This window comes from Rattus norvegicus, chromosome 5 (genome assembly GCF_021556685.1).
Source record: "Rattus norvegicus strain SHRSP/BbbUtx chromosome 5, alternate assembly SHRSP_T2T, whole genome shotgun sequence".
NCBI lineage: Eukaryota > Metazoa > Chordata > Mammalia > Rodentia > Muridae > Rattus > Rattus norvegicus.
The window spans coordinates 7,790,173-7,808,983 of NC_141538.1; the positions used below are offsets into that span (position 1 = coordinate 7,790,173).

Sequence of the window (18,811 nt, forward strand, 5' to 3'; positions counted from 1 at the left end):
TCTGCTGTCACCTGAGTTTTTGATCTTAGCCATTCTCACTGGTGTGAGGTAAAATCTCAGGGTTGTTTTGATTTGCATTTCCCTTATGACTAAAGATGTTGAACATTTCTTTAGGTGTTTCTCAGCCATTCGGCATTCCTCAGCTGTGAATTCTTTGTTTAGCTCTGAACCCCAATTTTTAATAGGGTTATTTGTCTCCCTGCGGTCTAACTTCTTGAGTTCTTTGTATATTTTGGATATAAGCCCTCTATCTGTTGTAGGATTGGTAAAGATCTTTTCCCAATCTGTTGGTTGCCGTTTTGTCCTAACCACAGTGTCCTTTGCCTTACAGAAGCTTTGCAGTTTTATGGGATCCCATTTGTTGATTCTTGATCTTAGAGCATAAGCCATTGGTGTTTTGTTCAGGAAATTTTTTCCAGTGCCCATGTGTTCGCGATGCTTCTCTAGTTTTTCTTCTATTAGTTTGAGTGTATCTGGTTTGATGTGGAGGTCCTTGATCCACTTGGACTTAAGCTTTGTACAGGGTGATAAGCATGGATCGATCTGCATTCTTCTACATGTTGACCTCCAGTTGAACCAGCACCATTTGCTGAAAATGCTCTTTTTTCCATTTGATGGTTTTCGCTCCTTTGTCAAAAATCAAGTGCCCATAGGTGTGTGGGTTCATTTCTGGGTCTTCAATTCTGTTCCATCGGTCTATCTGTCTGTATCTGTACCAATTCCATGCAGTTTTTATCACTATTGCTCTGTAATACTGCTTGAGTTCAGGGATAGTGATTCCCCCTGAAGTCCTTTTATTGCTGAGGATAGTTTCAGCTATCCTGGGTCTTTTGTTATTCCAGATGAATTTGCAAATTGTTCTGTCTAATTCTTTGAAGAATTGGATTGGTATTTTGATGGGGATTGCATTGAATCTGTAGATCGCTTTTGGTAAAATGGCCATTTTTACTATATTAATCCTGACAATCCATGAGTATGGGAGATCTTTCCATCTTCTGAGGACTTCTTCAATTTCCTTCTTCAGAGTCTTGAAGTTCTTATTGTACAAATCTTTTACTTGCTTGGTTAAAGTCACACTGAAGTACTTTATATTATTTGGGTCTATTATGAAGGGTGTCGTTTCCCTAATTTCTTTCTAGGCTTGTTTCTCTTTTGTGTAGAGGAAGGCTACTGATTTATTTGAGTTAATTTTATACCCAGCCACTTTGCTGAAGTTGTCTATCAGCTTTAGTAGTTCTCTGGTGGAACTTTTGGGATCACTTAAATATACTATCATATCATCTGCAAATAGTGATATTTTGACTTCTTCTTTTCCGATCTGTATCCCCTTGATCTCCTTTTGTTGTCTGATTGCTCTGGCTAGAACTTCAAGAACTATATTGAATAAGTAGGGAAAGAGTGGGCAGCCTTGTCTAGTCCCTGATTTTAGTGGGATTGCTTCAAGTCTCTCTCCATTAGTTTAATGTTAGCAACTCGTTTTCTGTATATGGCTTTTACTATGTTTAGGTATGGGCCTTGAATTCCTATTCTTTCCAGGACTTTTATCATGAACGGGTGTTGAATTTTGTCAAATGCTTTCTCAGCATCTAATGAAATGATCATGTGGTTTTGTTCTTTCAGTTTGTTTATATAATGGATCACATTGATGGTTTTCCGTATATTAAACCATTCCTGCATGCCTGGGATGAAGCCTACTTGATCATGGTGGATGATTGTTTTGATGTGCTCTTGAATTCAGTTTGCCAGAATTTTATTGAGTATTTTTGCGTCGATATTCATAAGGGAAATTGGTCTGAAGTTCTCTTTCCTTGTTGGGTCTTTGTGTGGTTTAGGTATAAGAGTAATTGTGGCTTCATAGGAGGAATTCGGTAGAGCTCCATCTGTTTCAATTTTGTGGAATAGTTTGGATAATATTGGTATGAGGTCTTCTATGAAGGTCTGATAGAATTCTGCACTAAACCCGTCTGGACCTGGGCTCTTTTTGGTTGGGAGACCTTTAATGACTGCTTCTATTTCCTTAGGAGTTATGGGGTTGTTTAACTGGTTTATCTGTTCCTGGTTTAACTTCGGTACCTGGTATCTGTCTAGGAAATTGTCCATTTCCTGCAGATTTTCAAGTTTTGTTGAATATAGGCTTTTGTAGTAAGATCTGATGATTTTTTGAATTTCCTCTGAATCTGTAGTTATGTCTCCCTTTTCATTTCTGATTTTGTTAATTTGGATACACTCTCTGTGTCCTCTCGTTAGTCTGGCTAAGGGTTTATCTATCTTGTTGATTTTCTCAAAGAACCAACTTTTGGTTCTGTTGCTTCTTTGCATGGTCCTTTTTGTTTCTACTTGGTTGATTTCAGCTCTGAGTTTGATTATTTCCTGCCTTCTACTCCTCCTGGGTGTATTTGCTTCTTTTTGTTCTAGAGCTTTTAGGTGTGCTGTCAAGCTGCTGACATATGCTCTTTCTGTTTCTTTCTGCAGGCACTCAGTGCTATGAGTTTTCCTCTTAGCACAGCTTTCATTGTGTCCCATAAGTCTCACAGGTCTACACCCGGTTCTCAGTACCATGGCAGCATGGGTGCCATCAAATGGTAATTTCAGAGTATGCCAGGGTGCAGGCTGTACTGATTCAAGAGATTTAACGATGTTCACATTCCTTTGGATTCACCATTCCCTTATGTACATACAACATCAGAGTTGCCCAGAGGCTAGTTTTGTTGTGGTAGTCTGATATGTGTGAGCACAAAAAGGACATCAAGCCTCCTGGTTCACCTCTGATATCACAGACTAGTAATTTTTGCCCTTCTCTTTTGATGAGCTAGTGCTTGTCATATGCCAAACCTAGACCACCACAGTCCCTGAGGAAAGTCTCACACTGACTGTCCTGCTGAATCCAGGTCTAACTGATGCATTGAACATAGGGCAGAGACTCTTTTTCTTTTTGAGACCACCTTTTGGTTTTTTGAGACAGGGTCTTAACATGTAGCTCTGGCTGTCCTGGAAGTCTCTCTATAGAATAAGCTGGTTTCAAAACTCACAATATTCTGCCTGCCTCTGCCTCCTGAGCGATGGACTTAAGGCATGTGCTACTACACCCAGCCCTCAGGGAATTCTTAATACCAGGGAGAATCTTAAATGAGGTTTGTGGAGGACCTTTTGAGGGAAGGAAACTTTTATAACATATTGTCAAGTCTGGAATGACCTTGGTAGGGGTAGAATGACATGGTTTCTGCCTCTGGAGTAGGGCCAGCTAGCATGGGCATCCACAAGTGTCAAAGGCTGCTGTGGACATAAGACTTGTTTGTATAATGATGTACATATTTTTATATTACTCTTTTAAGGAATGTCCTCCCTATTAATAGTAATGACTCCACGATAATCAGAGACAGTGAAAGGAAAATTATACAGATTTAAGGTTTAAAAATATGAAGTTAAAAGAGTAAGTTTCAAAATTCACAGACTCAGGTCTAAACACTGTGAAAAGCAAGTCCAGGCAGCCCCGCCCCGCCGCTAGGACTAACAGACCATAAAGATAAAGAAAAGGAATGCAGGACTGACTCAATGTCAGGACTGACTCAAACCATCTGGCAGAAGGGCACCTCCCCCAGCTTACTCAGAGTCACACCTTAACCAGATGTCCTTCAAACCCTGATAAGCCCCTAGCTTCTAAAATCCTGTACGCTCCAGTCAATACATACTCTCCTGCTGTGCTGTAATCTCACTGCCATGTTTAAATGAGCCAATCACTTATAGCCACGCCAGAAATTAGCCAATTGTGTGTAACCGCACCAAATCCCCTAGCCTTCCTTATATAAACCACTGACTTTTGAGTTTCGGGGTCGACACCTCTGTCTCCTGCGCGGGATACGTGTTGGCCCAGAGATCCCCGTAATAGATCTCCGTAGTAAACCTCACCTTTGCTTATTACATCCAAAATGGTCTCTCTGTGTCTGGGGTCCGCGATTTCCCAAGACTTGAGTAAGGGTCTCTCTTCGGGGATCTTTCATTTGGGGGCTCGTCCGGGATCAGTGTTTCCTGGGGCATGCCATCCTGAGACTCGAGCTAGGTTCTTTTGAAAGACCCCAGCTTAGCAGCAATAACGCCATTTTGCAAGGCTGTACTTAGGATGACTGGTTCAGGGAAAGGTCAGAACACTGAGTACACAGGCCACGCAGGATATGTGTGGAGAGCCTGGCGACAGGATGATTTCGGTTGAGCACCTGACAATGAGAAAGAAGAATGTGGAAAGCCCCGGAGAGGCGGGAGAGGACCCACACCCAGGTGGGAGGCCGAGTCAGCCGTTATGTTCCAGGAAGACAGCTAGAGAACTTGCCCCTGGGCTGACCCCTGTAACCATGCATCTGCTTCTGTATGCTTGCTTCTGCTTCCCAGAACCCTATAAAAAGCCCATCCCTGGTTCTGCTAGGCGTGCCAGTCTTCCGAATTGACTCGGGCGCCCACAGATACCTGTGCTTCTTGATCAATAAAAATCCTCTTGCAGATTGCAGCCTGTGGACTCGGACTGGTCATTGGGTTCGAGGGTCTCCTTCCTGAGGGAAGATCCTCTCTGAGGGTCTTTCACTTTCATTTGGGGGCTCATCCGGGATCGGTGTTTCCTGGGGCGTGCCATCTTGAGACTCGAGCTAGGATCTTTCAACAGCACAAAGCCAGGAGGCAAAGGTGTGGCTAATGTCTCAGCAAAATGGTAAATGCTGGGACCTTCAAGACAGCCCTTAAGGTTGTGGGAAAGAACTAAAAATGCAAGAGTTTGAAAACATATAATTTCTCAATTATGCAAAATATAAAGATGCAATAAATCTGAATAATATGAGGGACTTCACCAATATGAAGGAACAAAAGCAGCTGTGCTGTGAGCCAACTTGTCAGAAAGATACTAAGGAAGGACATAAAGAGATTTAGGGAGTGATGACTTTACAGGAAATCTACCCAGCTAAACTTGTTTATGTTTTCAAAGGGAGGCAGATTTCTGAGTTCAGGGTCAACCTGGGACAGAGCAAGATTAGGCCTAGGCAGGATAGAAATGGTAATTTCAGGGCTGGGTCTCACCCAGCTAACTTATCATATGTGCTTAACAGAGGCAGACAGATCTCTGGATTCTTTTGCTATGTTAAAAGAAAATGTGTGTCTGCTGTCTCCAAAGAATTAAGGGCTGGGTTCACAGGATGCTGATTCATAAGATAATAAGGGAGCCTGGAATGAATGACTGGATTGATAAGTAAAAAAAGACTGGGATGATGATCTTCAAGAGATGAGCTCTCCAGAGATGTTTTTTTTTTTTTTTTTTAGAATAGCAAGAATTGCAGAAGAACTGGTTCAGGTAGAGCATAGAGAGGGAGAGCTGTTTGAGATCTCCAGAGAAAGCAGAGCAGAGAGAAAGCAGCCTGGAGAGCTGTCTCAAGCAGAACACAAGCCACCAGATAGTAACCCATAATTTGACTTCCAGTTCTTTGTTTTCACTGTTCCCAGACACCCTTCCTCAGAATCCTTCTCCAAGCAGGTCCTTGGCAATAAGTGAATGAATGAAGGAATGAATGTGAAGTAATAAAGTTTCATAGATGTGAAAAATAAAACTGCAAAAACAAGGTTTTGAGAAATACGTCTGATGGTCAGGATGCCTATGACAAACTCGTGACCTTTCTGAGAGATACATCTGACGTCAGGATGCCCAGTGATATGATAAAGTTTTGGTGATCAAGATATTGAGTCAGAAGACAAGGCTATTCTGACTTAGCTAAAGTTAAGACAAAAGAAAAATAACTGTTCTCAAAAGACCCCCCCTACCCCTCCCTGTGGTAAATTCCGAGAATAACTGAAAGATGTCATCCTGACCCTGCCGGACTACCCAGTTCACACAAACCCCTAAGGGATGTGCCAACTTAGCCCTTTCCGAGTGATTCACCAAGGCCAGGTAGAGCTGGATGAGGAAAGTGACCAACTGAGCCAAGAATAGCCCCTTGAGTAGGCCAGCCAATACCTGACCAGATCTTTTGCCCTGTGTGCCACCAATGAGAATAAGCCAGCTAACCCTGTTGCTGAAGTCTGCCCATTGTAATGATTAAAAGTTGTGTGCTTTTTGGATTCGGGCTTGCCTCTCCCTGCGTGGATGAGCAACCCCATGTACATGGATTAAAAACCTTATACCCTCATGCTATTGCAGCGGTCACTTTGTCAATCTGTGCTCTGTGGGTTGCACTCCTGAGGTAAGGCCACGACGGGGTCTTACAACATTTTGGTTCATTGGCCGGGAACTATACTCCCCTCAGACCACAATTGGTGAAGAGATCAGAGGTAAGTTCAAGCAAATCTGTGTTCTGTGTTCTGTGTTACTTTCTATTTCATCTCTGTGTCATGTTGTCTCGTTTTTGTTTCATGTTGTCTTGTGTTTTCCACGTCTGCTGTCTGAGGGGTTCAAGTCCCTTTAGAGGGAGGTTCGAGTCCCCCCCAGAGAGGGGTTAGAGTCCCCTCAGTGGTCACTGTGGGTCCTATGAGGGACTTAAGGCTGTGACAGGCAGACGTGCTAGTTGTCACAGACCACAGTTCTAGGAGGAGAAGGAACTCTATCTAGAGGACACTCTGGAATCCCATTGGGAGGTGGGATCATATGGTCTACCTCATCCTGGAAGCAGCCAGGGTTAAGCTGCAGTTTGGGCCAGGTACTGAAAGGTATCAGGCCTTTGTGGAAATTTCGTATAGGATGCCTTGTCTTAGTCTTATTTGTCTTGTTTGTTTTCTGTGGTACTGTCAAGGATCTTTTTGGCTTTTGTTTCACCTTTGGACTTGGACTGATGACTGTGTTTGAAATCATGGAACTGTTTGTTTTGTTTTTCAAAGAGTTTTACTTGGTCCTCTTGGCGCATAACTTGGAAATAATTTGCTTGAGATGAAAAGCTCTCAGGGAGAACTTTCCCTCGGGATGGAGATCCTCTAACTCCAAAGACCAGACCGAGACACCACAGGATGCAATCAGCAAGAGGATTTGGTTTATTGTCGGGATACACAGGCACAGGCACCTGCGGGCACTTCAGTCACTCGGGGGACTGGCGCGCCCCACGGAACCAAGGATGGGCTTTTATAGGATTTTGGGGAGCAGAAGCAAGCATACAGAAGCAGATGCATGGTTACAGGGATATAATTGGTGGATTCTAATATGGCAAGGGTTTAGCCCGGGGGCAAGTTTCCTAGCTACCCTCCTGAAACATAACGGCTGACTCGGCCCCCCAAGGGTTCAGCCCGGGGGCAAGTTTCTTAGCTACCTTCTTGGAACATAACGACTGACTTGGCCCCCCACCAGGGTGTGGGACCTCTCCCGGGGCTTTTTTTTCATTGTCAGGTGCTCAACCGAAGTCGTCCTGTTGCCAGGCCTTCAACCAAACACATACTGCTTGGCAGCCGCTGTGTACTCAGTGTTCTAACCTTTCCCTGAACCAGTCATCTTAAGTACAGCCTTGCAAAATGGCGTTACTGCTGCTAAGCTGGGGTCTTTCATTCCCCCATTTTTTTTTTTGCTAACTTTGAGTGAAATCTTTCACTCGACTTGGTCAAGAAATTTCTGTCTGGTGGGGGCTTATTTTCCCACTGACTCTAGGCCACAAAAGGACTAGGAGGAGCCACTTAGGAGTTTTAACTTTAAGGGGTTTGGAGTGCGCTGAACTCTCCATGTCTGGGGTATAGTGTTGTGATTAGTCAATTCCTCAGACCGGACTGCCTTGACGTGTGGTGCGTGGATCTAAGCCTCGACTCCATCTACCTTTAGGGCGGTCGGGGTAGTCAGGAGGACGGTGTAGGGTCCTTTCCACCGTGGCTCGAGATTCTTGGTCTGGTGTCTGTGCACCCACACGGTGTCTCCAATCTGGAACGGGTGTGGCACCACCGGATGTTCAAGCTTGTCCTGGTAAGCAGCGGCCAAAGGTCTCCAGACGTCTCTCTGCACAATCTGTAGGGCCTGTAAATGGGCCCTCAGAGAAGGGCTGTCAGCAAAATCAGCAATGTTTGAATCAAAGAAATGGACAAATGGGGGTGGTGCTCTATATATTATTTCAAAAGGAGTTAGACCATGGGCCCCGGGGTATTCCAGGCCCGATATAGAACTAAGGGAAGGAGGGCCACCCAATCCTTTGAGCCAGTTGCAAGCGTAAGTTTGGATAAAGTCTCCTTAATTGTTCTATTTATGTGTTCTACCTGACCTGAACTCTGGGGTCTATAGGCACAATGTAATTTCCAATCAATCCCCAGCAATTTGGCCACCAACTGACTTACTTGGGAGACGAAAGCGGGCCCGTTGTCCGACCCCAACGCTTGAGGCATGTCATACCTGGGAAAGATTTCCTCGAGGAGCTTCTTGGTGACCATCTTTGTAGTCTCGTGTTTTGTGGGGAAGGCTTCGACCCATCCTGAGAAGGTGTCTACAAACACTAGGAGATACTTGTATCCATATATACCTGGTTTAATTTCAGTAAAATCAATTTCTCAATGGATGTCGGGACGGTGTCCCCTAGGACGAACTCCTTGTCCAATCATGGTCCTTTCCGGGTTAACCTGAGCGCATGCTTTGTAACTCTCAGTCACCTTTTGTATCGCTTTGTCCCGATTCAAAAAAACACAGATTTATCTCTTCCCGATCTAGTAAGGTTTTCATCTTCTTAAACCCCAAATGGGTTAATTTATGTAAAAAGGAGATCAATTTAAAAGTCATAACTGTCTTTCCTTTGTAGACCCACTGCTTTAGTTGAGGGTGGTAGATGGCCCCCATTTTTTTCTAGGAGCTCTATGTCCTCATGGGCATAAACCCAACTGGTTTGTCCCACTGGTGGGGGCGTGGGTTGGTCTAGGCTATTTAAGGGCAAGATTTGTTTGTTCATGGCCGCTTCTCGCGCCGTGGCATCGGCCAGCCGGTTTCTTCGTGCCTCTGGGTCGTGCCCTTTCTGGTGTCCTGGACAATATATAATACTCAGTCTTTTGGGCAAGAATAGGGCTTCTAAGAGGGCCAGAATTTTAATCTTATTTTTAATATCTTTACCCTCAGATGTGAGCAGCCCCCGCCTCCGGTAGATCTCTCCGTGGATGTGTGCCGTGGCAAAGGCATAACGGCTGTCTGTATATATATTTAGCCTCTTACCTTTTGTCATCTTGAACGCCTGAGTCAAGGCGATGAGTTCAGCCCGTTGTGTGGAGGTACCAGCAGGCAGGGCTTTCGCCCAAATCACTTTGTCCTCCGTAGTGACCGCAGCTCCAGCCTTTCGCTCTCCCTCTGCCAAGAAGCTGTTGTCATCCGTGTACCATGTGTGGTCAGCATTCTGAAGAGGCTGGTCCGATAGGTCCGGCCTGGTTCCATGGACTTCTGCGAGGATTTGTAGGCAGTCATGCTGTTTTGCCTCCTCTGTTAGAGGAAGCAAGGTGGCAGGATTGAGGGTGACTACGGGCCCAAACTGAACCCGTTCTGCATCCAGTAACAAGGCTTGGTGTGAGAATTAGAGAGCCAGCGGTCTGGGGGCTGTTTTACTAAGGCCTCCACTGCGTGGGGTGCTAGGATGGTGAGTGTCTGTCCCAAAGTCAATTTTTCAGCATCCTTGATCAGGACAGCAATAGCAGCCACCATCCTTAGGCACGGTGGCCAGCCGGAGGCCACAGGGTCCAATTTCTTAGACAGGTAGGCCACAGGGCGTTTCCAGGGTCCCAACCTTTGTGTTAGGACCCCTTTAGCATACCCCTGTTTCTCATCGATGAACAGTTACTGAGCAAATTGTAAGGGTTTGGAACAGTCGGATGAATATCTTCTATCCTCTTGTTGACCTTTCTCAAGTCTTGTATTGGCCTATAATCTCCAGTGCCGGGTTTCTTAACAGGCAGAAGAGGCGTATTCCAAGGCGACCGGCAGGGGACTAGGATGCCTTGATCTAGAAGCCTCGTAATGTGAGGCCTTATACCTTGATAAGCTTCATGTGACAGGGGGTATTGTTTTATGGAGACTGGAGTTGTAGTGGCCTTTAACTGTATAATTAAGGGGGGCTGTTGGAGCGCCAACCCCAACCCACCAGTCTCTGTCCAAGCCAGTGGAAAATTCGTGACCCAAGTGTCTATTTCTAGGGATTGTGGCTTGTCCTGTCCCAGTTCATATAGTCTATATTCATAGAACTTGAAGGGGAGTTCCGTGGGGGCCAGTTATTCGGGCCCCTCCTTTCTCAAAATGAATTTGTGCTTTTAGTTTGGTGAGCAGATCATGGCCCAGCAGAGGGTACGGGCAGTCCGGAACATGTAAGAAGGAATGGGTCACCTTACCGGTAGCCAGCTGAACCCGGCGGTCCGTAGTCCATCGGTATTGTTTCTCACCAGTAGCTGTTTGTACCCAGGCCGTCCGGTCGCTGAGTTGTCCTGAAGCTTGGGTGAGGACTGAATGCTGGGCTCCTGTGTCTACCAGGAAAGTAACCGGCTGCCCCCCAACTTTAAGCATTACCCTGGGCTCAGGGGGGGCTCCTGGCCCTGACCTCCCTAATCTTTATCTAGAGCCAAGAGGGAGGTTCGTGGTCGAGGCTTTCGGGGTCCGCCAGGCTTCTTGGGGCACTCTCTGGCCCAGTGTCCTTTCTCTTTGTAATAGGCACATTGATCTTTATCCAGCTTCAGCCCCTTTCGAGCTCCCCCTCCCCCTATCTCCCTTCCTTTTTTGGCCCTGAACTACGGCGGCCAAGATTTGACTCAATTCTCTCTCTTATTAAAAATCTTTTCAGCTTCTTTAAGTAAATCCTGTAATGTATAGCCCTGCAAATTTTTTAACCTCTGTAACTTAATCCTGCCAGATGAAGGACATAGAGACACTCGTCATTTGTCCTGGGTCATCTGGGTCATAGGGAGTGTACATACGGTAGGCCTCCTTAAGTCTCTCTAGAAAGGCGGAGGGAGTTTCCCCTGCTTCCTGTAATACCTGTTTTACCTGAGCCAAATTAGTAGGGCGTCGTATAGCCCCTCGGAGACCCGCTAGAAGCAACTGGCGATAAAGGCATAGGTGTCCCTTACCTTCAGCTGTATTAAAATCCCAGTTTGGTCCTCAGGCAGCTGGGTGGGACGCCCATCATCTCCCAGAACATGCTTTCTGGCCTCTAGGAACACTCTTTGTTTTTTTTCTGAGGTTAAGAGGGCCTGTAAGAGCTGTTGGCAGTCATCCCAAGTAGGCTGGTGGGTAAGTAAAACAGATTCTATTAGGTCGGTGAGTGCCACCGGATCTTTGGAGAAAGAAGGGTTGTGTTGTTTCCAATTGTAAATGTCAGCTGCTGAAAACGGCCAGTATTGGGTCTGGCCACCGGTTCCCTGTCTAAGTGGGAAAGCCTGGGAGGTTGAATCTGGCATCACCTCGCGCTTATTGTGCAATCTCCCTGCGACAGGGGAGAAACCCTTATCAGACTGTGGCCCGGCAACTGATCTGGCCGGCGGCTCTGCCTCCTCCGTTTCAGCCGGGCCTGTCAGAGAGAAGATCTATGAGAGGGGAGTTTGGGTCTGCTGGGAGGACATGTTTCTTAGAAGGCTCTGATTTCACAAAGGTAGAGAGAGGAAGACGTGGCCGGCAGACCGGGCAGGGCCGAGGGGACAGGCTGGGGGTTGAGGGGAGGCCAATTCGGGTCCACGAAGGGTTCCGCCCGGGGGGGGGGGGGGTTTAAGGCGAGACTCTCTCAAGTGATAATATAAGGAACCTGGTCAGGATATCCGTGGACGACCCGATCTTTAACCTGTAAAATAATGATCTTATTAAATGTGCCATTCACTGGCCATCCCGCTCCGAAAGTGGGCCACTCGGATGTGCAGAGAGTCTGCCATTTTCCTTTTTTTTAACCTCGACGGACTGGTTGTGTGCCCGGTCGTGGACGTCTTTCTAATGATCAAGAGTGAGACTTAGGGGCGTTGTTAGGGACTGTCCCATGTTAGTTCTAAGGAAGATTAGAACACAGAGAAAACAAACAACACCAACAGTCAAACAAACAACAGACAGGCGTGCTGCACGGCTTTGGTACCAAACTGAAAGCAAAAAGTCAGATGGAGGTGGCAAAGGTCCGGGGCCCTCTGAAAGCCAAAAATACAGACAGAGGTGCCGTTAGTCCGGATCTTTCTCCTCTAACCAGAGTCCCAGATTAGGCCCCGAAAAGTCGGGCCCTAACACCCTTGGAACGTCTTCCAGGGCTGCGGGGCGAGAAGTCCGAGCTCGTCAGCTCCTTCTTCGTCCCGCCCAAATTCCAAACAACCTGGCTGAGCGCTCACAGAACAGACCTGGCTGAGTGCTCACAGAACAGACCTGGCTGAGCGCTCACAGAACAGACCCGGCTGAGCGCTCACAGAACAGACCCGGCTGAGCGCCCACAGAACAGACCCGGCTGAGCGCCCACAGAACAGACCCGGCTGAGCGCCCACAGAACAGACCCAGCTGAGCGCTCACAGAACAGACAGAATAGGGCAGAACGAGACAGAATCAGACAGACGCCGGCCGGCTTACCTCCCAGTGGGTGGTCGGTGGTCCCTGGGTGGAGGATCTCCTTTCCCGGCCAACGCACCAAATGAAAAGCTCTCAGGGAGAACTTTCCCTCAGGATGGAGACCCTCCAACTCCAAAGACCAGACCGAGACACCACAGGATGCAATCAGCAAGAGGATTTGGTTTATTGTCGGGATACACAGGCACAGGCACCTGCGGGCGCTTCAGTCACTCGGGGGACTGGCGCGCCCCACGGAACCAAGGATGGGCTTTTTATAGGATTCTGGGGAGCAGAAGCAAGCATACAGAAGCAGATGCATGGTTACAGGGATATAATTGGTGGATTCTAATATGGCAAGGGTTTAGCTCGGGGGCAAGTTTCCTAGCTACCTTCCTGAAACATAACGGCTGACTCGGCCCCCCAAGGGTTCAGCCCAGGGGCAAGTTTCTTAGCTACCTTCTTGGAACATAACGACTGACTAGGCCCCCCACCAGGGTGTGGGACCTCTCCCGGGGCTTTTTTTCATTGTCAGGTGCTCAACCGAAGTGTCCTGTTGCCAGGCCTTCAACCAAACACATCCTGCTTGGCAGCCGCTGTGTACTCAGTGTTCTAACCTTTCCCTGAACCAGTCATCTTAAGTACAGCCTTGCAAAATGGCGTTACTGCTGCTAAGCTGGGGTCTTTCAGAGAGAAATTGTTTTCTGCCAGGTAGTTTTGACTTTCTCTTTTGAGCCTCCTCCCCAAGGAGAGATGCCCCTCCCTTTGATCCCCTTGCCCAATTTAGCTGCTGTCAACAGTTCATCACACGTGTATGAAGAACTCCAGGTTATCTAGTGACCCTGTCTGAAGCAGCCATTAACAAGAACCTGAAAGCTTTGCCTTGGATCCTGAAGAAAGGATCTCCCTGTTGCTTAGACATTCCAAGCTAAGGAAGGAACAGCACAAAGTAGGGCAATGTAGGGCTAAGAATGGCAGGCCCATGGGCCCACTACCAAGCAAGCTACAGGCTGTGTGTGGGCAGTGGCAAAGCTCAGGCCTAGCGGGCGTGAGAGGAGTTTCAAGGTGATGAGGCCGGCTGGGGATGACCCTGTGACAGCAAAAAGATAGCGCAGAGTTAGGGATTGTTTTAAAGACTATTATGAGACCTTTGGCCCTGAAAAAAATTCCAGTCACTGCCTTCAGTGGCCAGACCTTCAACACTTGCTCACAAGAGAGTGTTCATTAAGAGAATGTTCTTTGAGGGTGTCTACCTCCCTCCCCCTTATCTGTTGGTTCTGTTCCAAGAGAGGAGTCAGTCTCCAACATTAAGTCACCTTCCCTGTTAAGTCATCATTAACATAGAGAGTACCTCTGATCCTATCCCCGAAGCAGTCAGTTCCTGCCCCTGTGGTCAGGAATGCCCCAGGTTGGGGGGCAGGGAAGCCCCTAAAGTAGTTCCAGAAAAAATCTACAGCAAACTGCGAAGAATTTTGTTTTGCCAGTCAGAATTCAGAAAAGGCTTTGGCTGTGTTTACCCTAGGATGATATCAGGAGAAAGTCTTGTCACGGGCTCTTCAGCCTTCTCCAACTGAAGACTGTGGCCAATGTCAGGATCAATGTTTTCTTTTCCATGGGCCTCTAACCCAGTGAGATAGCTTGATAAAGGACTGCTACTGCAGTCCTGGTATTCAGAGGCACAAGAAGGGCTATGGTTCTACTAAAGGTTAGTACTCCAGTGTTAGCAATCTCTTTATTGGATGTAAGAGGCAGGAAGCCCAGTTCAACTTTGACTCCTGCCTCAGGAATGGCAGCAGAAAAAGTCCTGATAGCCCCAGGCAAACCAGTTATCTCTGACTATAGCTTACTCTCTGATACCCAAGGCATCAATCGGATCACACACCCCTAAATCTGGCTTTTCTTCCGTGTTCACAAGGGTGCTGCAGGGAGTTGATGAGCCATACAATTCTTTTCTCAGCCACTTGGCATCTAGCACCCAGGTCCTAACCATCTCTCCATCCTTTATTAGTTCTTACTGGAAGTCTAGTATCGTTTGGAGGCTGGGTCCCTTGAGAGATGAAGCCACCAAGCTGACACTAAAGGGAGGTACTCCTTAAGGGAAAATCTAAGTCCAGAGAGACAGTCAGTAACAGACAGGCTGCCCCTTTGCTCACCTTTCTGTTTCACAGGCACAAGACCATTTCATCCCAAGAAAGCTTCCTCGTTTAGCTGTGTGACTGAATGCTATTTGTCCTCTTTGGCGGACCTCTATTTTCTAGACTCTCTTCTTTTTTTCTCACCAGCCCACTTGAGATGCCTATTAGTAGCTGTTACAGGTCCTCTTTACCACCAAGAAAATACAGAATCCTACTAGAGGCCAGAAAGGATGTTCCAGACCCTGATGGAAGGCCCTCACTCCTGCATGTTCACTTCAATACACCTGAAGGTAGGGAGCGCAAGGTCTATAGCCGAGCTCCAATGGTGGGTTTCTGAGGGACTGGAAAACACCCTACCAATTTGGCTAAAGTAAGGGAAACAGTCCAGGGTCAGACAGAATCCCCCTCAGCATTCTTGGAATGTTTGATGGAGGCTTTCCATCAGTTCATGCCCTATGACCCTACAGCAGAAGAATACAAAGCCACTGTTACTGTGGCCTTCATAGATCAGTCAGCTAAAGATATGAAGAGGAAGTTGCAGAAATTTGAGGAGTTAAGCTAAGTTGTACAGAGAGTTAGCACAAGTTACAGAGAAAGTAAGGTTGAAGTGTGGTTCAGGGTCTGTGCACATAAGTGGACAACATCTAGTAGATGTAGAGGAAGATGTAGGAGATACCATAATGGAGAGACTGAGGAAGAGAAAGAGGAAAGAATGCAAAAGAGCAGAAAGCTAGGGAAGAAAAGAGACAAAAAGAAGAGGAAGCTAGAGAGCAAAAGAGAAATAAAAGACAGGAGAGGAACTTACACTTACCACAATAGTTAAGAACCTAAGAAGACAAATACCTGTCAACAGAAGAGAATTCCTGGCTAAAAGATCAGTGTGCCTATTGTAAGGAAAAAGGACACTGGGTCAGGGACTGCCCCAGGAAAAAGAAGAAGGGCCTCTCCAGTAGCCCCAAAGGCAAGCCTCTCAGTCCTAGAGTGCTGGCTATGCACAAAGATAAAGGGGAAGCCCACCCAGATTTTTTTTTGTGAGTATGGGGGCCCAACACTCTGTGCTCCTATGCCCAAATGGTCTAGTGTCCAGCAAAAGACCTTGGGTACAGGGGGCTACCAGCAACAAACAATATTCACGAACTACCCGAAGAACAGTGGACCTTGGCATGGGCCGGGTATCCCATTTGTTCCTTGTGATTCCAGACTGCCCCTATGAGTTTGAACCCTGCAACCTGCTCCCGGACTTCGACCAAGACCCCCTCCTTTCATGACTGTCAGCAGGTGCCCGCTAAAGCACAGGGGTAGCATAAAGATCTGACTGACCAGCCACTAGAAGGGGAAGATACCACCTGGTTCACAGATGGGAGCAGCTTCTTAGAGGAAGGAAAAAGATGGGCTGGGACAGCAGTGGTACATGGAAACAGATTCATTTGGGCTTAGACCCTATCAGAAGGTACCTCTACTGAGAGGGCAGAGTTCATTACCCTCACCAAAGTCCTTAATCTGGTAAAAAGAAAGAGGTTTAACATCTGTAAGGAAAGCAGATGTGCCTTTGCCACAGCCCACCAGCAGAGGGGCCTATTGACATCTGGGAACAAGGAGATTAAAAACAAAGAAGAGATTCTGGCTCTGTTAAGGGCCCTCCATGACCCAGCCAGGCCAAGGAAGGAACTCTGATACACCTCAACAGGAAAGAAGATCCTGTCACAAAACAGGCAGAGGCCATGATAAAGCAAATGCATCAACAGACTCACTTAGGAGTGAGCAAACTTGTTGGGAGCAATGCCCTTGAAACCCTCCATTATTGATGTTATTATTATGGTTAGCATTAAGTATGACTGGGTTTATGGAAAATCCCCAGCCAGCTGCAGAAGACTAATACAAATCTGGTGGTCAAAATGAATAATAATATGATTCGTCAAGATACCCAATGTGATGACCTATAACCTTTCTGAAAAACCAACATCCTGCTGACTAATAGATATGACAAACCTGTGAACTTTCTGACATCCTGTCAACATCAGCTGATTCCCTGACCACACGAATATTGAGTCCTTGGCCTGCATAAATGTTTCTTACTTCCCCCCTCCCTCTGTTACCCCTGTTATGGTATGAATTCAGCCTTGGGGAAAAATAAAATTGTCATCTTGATCAGATTCTTGTCTTGGTGTCCTTCTTCATGTCTCTTGTCCCCCATTCTCTTCCAGGTACTCTGCACCCCTCGTTGACACAAACTCATCCAGGTGTTTTCAAAAACTAAATATTGTGTCCCGGGTCTCAAGTATCTCATGGAGCAGATAATGCACCAATGTGTACCATGCCAAAAGGTAAAAGTTTTCAGGAAAGTTGACTCTAACAGGAGGCTCCATGAGGATCGGCCCAGGGCCTACTGGAAAGTGGACTTCATTGAGATAAAACCAGGAAAATATGGTTACTAGTATCTCCTATCTCTTTGTAGATACCTTTTCAAGATGGGTAGAAGCTTTCCCACCAAGCAAGAGACATCAAGAAGATACTGGAAGAAATCCTTCCGAGGTTTGGAGTGCCCAAGGCAATTGGGTCAGACAATGGCCCCGCTTTTGTTGCCAAGGTAAGCCAGGGTGTGGCCAGTTATTTAGAGGTCGATTGGAAATTGCTTTGCATCTATAGACCTCAAAGCTCAGGACAGGTAGAGAGAATGAATAGAACTCTAAAAGAGGCCCTGACCAAATTGACCATGGAGACTGGCATAGACTGGGAGGTGTTCCTTCCCTCTTGCTCTCTTCAGAGCAAGAAATACCCCTTCCAGATTCAGTCTTACCCCTTTTGAAATCTTATGTGGGGTCCCAGCTCCTCTGATTGCATTAGAACATTATTACTGTGACATGTTATTGAACCAACATGTCACAGTAATAATGATTTGTATGCCAGACTAAAAGGCCTACAGATGATACAGAAAGAAGTCTGGTCACAGCTGGCAGCAGCCTACCTCAGGGACTCCTGAGACATCTCACCAGTTCCAGGTCCAAGACTCCATCTATGTACAACAACACTAGGCCCAGACACATGAGCCTCACTGGAAAGGACCGTACCTGGTGCTGTTGACCACCCTGACAGCCGTCAAGTGTCAGCCCTCACCAGCCTCGTACTAGCTGTTGGGGCTGGGGGCTGGGACCTAGAGGGACACTCAGATCTTTAAAAGCTCCCTAGACTTGCACATCAGATAAGTGGATACATCAGAGACGTGGCTGGGGGGGGGGGGGGGAGTGTTGCTGTAATGCTTACATGAGGAGTGTGCTTTGAAAACAAGAATTTTATGTTTCCCCTGGGTTCCATCAATGTAGGATTCCCATCACAAGTGTGGAGGTAGGCTTGATTTCTATTGCAAATGATGTGACATCCCCTTACTATGAAGGCATTGCATATGTTAGTACTCCTAACACTTCTTGGGCCTGTGCCTCAAGAATCACAACCTGTATAAGTTTAGAAGTTCTAAAAGGCAATCATGACTTTTGTGTGTTAGTTCAGATAGTGCCTAGATTTTACGCCATCCTTATGAGGGAGTACTGAACTATTAGGATCCTGATGCTACAGACTTAGTAAGACACAAAAGAGTTGGAAATTACTCTGGCAATTATCTTAGGGCTGAGTTTAGGTGCTGCAGGGGCAGCTACAGGGACATCTACTATTTTCCTGCAACACAATGCCTTTGGAGAATTGAGAACTGTCATTGACTTAGATATAGAAAGAATAGAAAAGACTTTAGCTGACCTCCAAGAATCCCTGACCTTCCTCTCAGAGATAATTCTTCAGAATAAGAGAGGATTGGACCTATTGTTATTCCTTAAAGAAGGAGGCCTGTGTACTCCATTAAAAGAAAAATGTTGTTATTATATAGATCACTCAGGAATAATTAAAGACAATTTAGCTAAGATTAGAGAAAGATTAGAACAAAGTTTTTAAAAAGAGAGAGAGTTCAAGACAAAAGTTGGTTTGAAACCTGATTCAATTCTTCCCTTGGTTCACAACTCTGATTTATTGTTTATTAGAGAACATGTTGTTAAAGCAACTATATGAGACCATCACTAGTGATGAGATTGAGTTACGATTCTAAGATTAAAACCATGATAAAAGAAAAATGGGGGAATGAAGAAATAAAGTTTCATAGATGTGAAAAACGAAGCTGTAAAAACAAGGTTTTGAGAAATACATCTGGTGGTCAGGATGCCTATGACAAACT

At 46.3% G+C, this 18,811-nt stretch overlaps 1 long non-coding RNA gene across 1 annotated transcript; it reads right to left on the minus strand.

The window, feature by feature from the left end:
• Positions 1 to 6,970: 6,970 nt before the first annotated feature.
• LOC148005611 (retrovirus-related Pol polyprotein-like) lies at positions 6,971 to 11,374 on the minus strand. Its single transcript, XR_015620595.1, has 2 exons — positions 11,020 to 11,374; positions 6,971 to 7,979 (listed from the first exon to the last, which is right to left on the minus strand). It is a non-coding gene; the product is annotated as a retrovirus-related Pol polyprotein-like (long non-coding RNA).
• Between the last annotated feature and the right edge of the window lie 7,437 nt (positions 11,375 to 18,811).